The following is a 3,169-nucleotide window of genomic DNA, read 5'->3' on the forward strand; positions in this document are numbered from 1 at the left end:
AAGGTTGTGACCCAGTGACCTACATTTATAAATGTTTTGAGATCAAGATTTAAGTATTAAGTAGAATGAGTATTTTAAAAGGATTTTGGATTTGGAAGTGAGAGGGTCATTAGTGACCTTAGACAGAGAAGTTTCTGGGACCAATAGGGATAGAAGCTGGGTTGCAAGAGGATGGGGATTGTAGAGACCATGAGGAAATAGGCAATGTGTTTGGGCTTTCAAGAACTGTGATAGCAGTAGCAAAGAGAAAGTTTGATAGCATCTGGGGAAGCAGAATAGAAATCTGCTGATTAGGAGGAGGTACAAATTTGAGGAGGAGCCAGTGGAGTGGGAGATATTGAAAATGCAGAGGCCACAGAGGATGCGAGCAAAGTCTCCAAAGAGCTGAGAGTTGGACTCTGGCAAAGTGGGCATGCCAGCTGTGGTCCCCTCATGCATGGAGGGGCCAGATAGGTTCCCTCAGATGAGAAATGCTCACTCGTGCTTTTACCCACTCTTGGTTGAGCTGTTTGTCCTCTCTTATTGATTGTAGCTATATTAACTCCAAAGGCCAAAGCCACCTTTTCCTTAAGAAGGAAGAAATAAAGATGGGAAAAAACATAGAAAAACCCTGGAACAGAAGGGCAAGAATCAGAAGAAATTTTTCTTCATATTTCAGTGAAGGACAGAGCGAGGATCAAGGGAATAGGCAGTTTCATGAGAATAATGATATTTTTTAACGATTATAGGGGATTAAAAATTCAAGCCACTCAGAGATGAGTAAAAGATTTGCTAAGCATCAAGTCCCAAGTTTGACAACTACCGGCAGAATTGTGTCCTTTTCTCCATGGACACAGTAGGAGCTCAGCAAATGCTTACTGAACGAACGAACAAATGAGTGAATGAATGATTTTGAAGACTCATGACAAATGTGTACCTGCTCTGTTACTCTGTGAGTTTTCTGTCTCCAGACCAAGGCTCAGAGTTTTTCCTCAATTAAGTCTGCCGACTCCTCACTCTCTCTCCACATTGCTGTAGCTCTAAAATATGGGTCCTTTTTATGCTGCACATGGTGCTAACTTACGACCAAGGGGGGGCAGTAACAGCAGACCAACTTAACCTAAGACCTGAGGATAACAACTTGGAAATGACCGAGTGAAAAGTGGCTATCAGATTATCAAGGAACACCGGCCCACGCCCTCCCAGGGCATCCCAGCTGCCCTTCTGTTTCCATCTCTGGCTCTGCCACAGTGTTACTGGGAGGTCACAATGTTCCTCCTCTCCCATCTCCTCACCCAGGCCCATTTTATCGGCTTTCCCTGCTGCATAGAGAAAACAAGCAAATGCACAAACAAAAAGGTAACATGACAACAATCTCACGTCTCTAAGAAGACACTCACGCTTTATTATAAACAAGAGCTAAGCTCATTGCCCCAAGTCTCCCACCAAAATATGCCAGGCCTTTGCATAATTGAAAGCCTATTCAATTGTCCCCTTCCCCCAAAGAGAAGCACCACCTTCCTCAACTGAATCCAGTTGCCAACTTTAGAACATGGACAGCAAACAGCTCAGCAAAAAGACAACTTATTGTTATTTCTGCCAGAAGGACCATAGAGGGTGAGGGATGAGGAGTTTTCCAGACAGGGAAGGAAGAGAAGGGCATCACAAGGGAATTGCTCAGGCGTGAAAGTGCACAGCGTTCTGGGTGGGTGAGAAGGGCAGTTTGCCTGGGCACAGGGGTGAAGAGCTGGGAGCTGAAGGGGAAGGAGAGGCAGGGCCAGCACCGGCCGGGCTGCCTGGCCGCACTAAGCAAGAATCAAGCTTTAGGCAAGAGCAGAGCTTTGCAATAGGCAAGACGTGTTCTGACTTGTTTTTAGACAGTTCACTCCAGCAACAGTAAGGAGGATAAACTAGAAGGGAAACTGGTGAGACATGAAGCAGGCAAGAGTCTTGGGAAGAAACACAGACAACAAAACTGGCGTGGCCTCAACGTGCCTTGAATGCACTCCCTTTCACTTGTTTCTATATTTCTGGAACTTAGTTTAGAAAGTTTCCTGTGGGGCTTGTTAAAAATACATTTCCCTAGGGCCCACCCTCAAGACTCTTATTCAGGAAGGTGTGGGGAGAGAATTTCAGGAATTGGCATTTTAAACAAGAACCCCCCAGGGAGTGACTTTTGTGCAGGTGACAACTTAATACTGGTCCCTCTTACCCAGATCCTAAACCCTGTCCAAGAACCTCTGTTGTTCTCTGTAAAGTCTTTCCCCACAACTCCAGTCTACACCAACCTCACTCAGAGCTAGCTTTTCCTGGTGCTCACTGTTTACATGAGAATTTCTTAAACTTTAACATGGAGATCTTGTTAAAATGCAGATTGCATTCGTAGCAAACTCCCAGGTGATGTTGCTGTGAAATGTTCCACATTTCACACTTGGAGGACTAAGGTCACTGCATCAGATGTTTGGCACCGCATCGCAATGGCCATCTCTTGGTTGTTTAATGTAAGCGAGTCTTGCCTCCTAACTTTACTGTAAATCCCCAAACAGAGACCAAGTTTTGAATGCCTTTAGGAACTCCTCACATCACCAAGGACTGGATATACAGCTGGTGCTTTATATCAGTTGTATATCAGTTGTATAATTGTAGTCTGCAATCACCAGGCCCACCATAATGTAGAAAAATTATGGGTTCAGTGATACGAGATCAGGTTCCAGTCTCAGAATAAGTTGGGGTGTTTTTTTTTTTCTTTTAGAATCAGGAAATTGTGTAGACTCAAATGGGAATCCCAGATTCTTACATGTGCCTATGTACTGATTAAGTGATATACCTGCCTGAACCTGTATTATGCTGCCAAGTTTTTAATATTTCTATTCAGACATGAGTATAGAATTGAATAGTAGCATTAGTGTTAGGCAAATTCGGTAAAGCCTACTAAAGGCAAAGCAATGAAGATCCAGAAGGACTATATAAAAAAAGAAAGTGAGAGACAGCTTCTTGGCCAGAAGGAAAATGTATAGACAAGTAATTCAGAGGAGACACATTTTCCCCATCCAAGAGTGATCTGGCAACCAATCCAAACACCAGAACACAATTTATTGTCCCAAATTATATTCTAAGACCAGAGAGCTTAGAGCGTCAGCCAAGGCCATTTTGAATTCTTTACTTCATACCAAAACAAACTATTCCCTTC

The sequence above is a fragment of the Eubalaena glacialis genome, chromosome 17, assembly GCF_028564815.1.
Source record: "Eubalaena glacialis isolate mEubGla1 chromosome 17, mEubGla1.1.hap2.+ XY, whole genome shotgun sequence".
In the NCBI taxonomy this organism is placed as follows: domain Eukaryota; kingdom Metazoa; phylum Chordata; class Mammalia; order Artiodactyla; family Balaenidae; genus Eubalaena; species Eubalaena glacialis.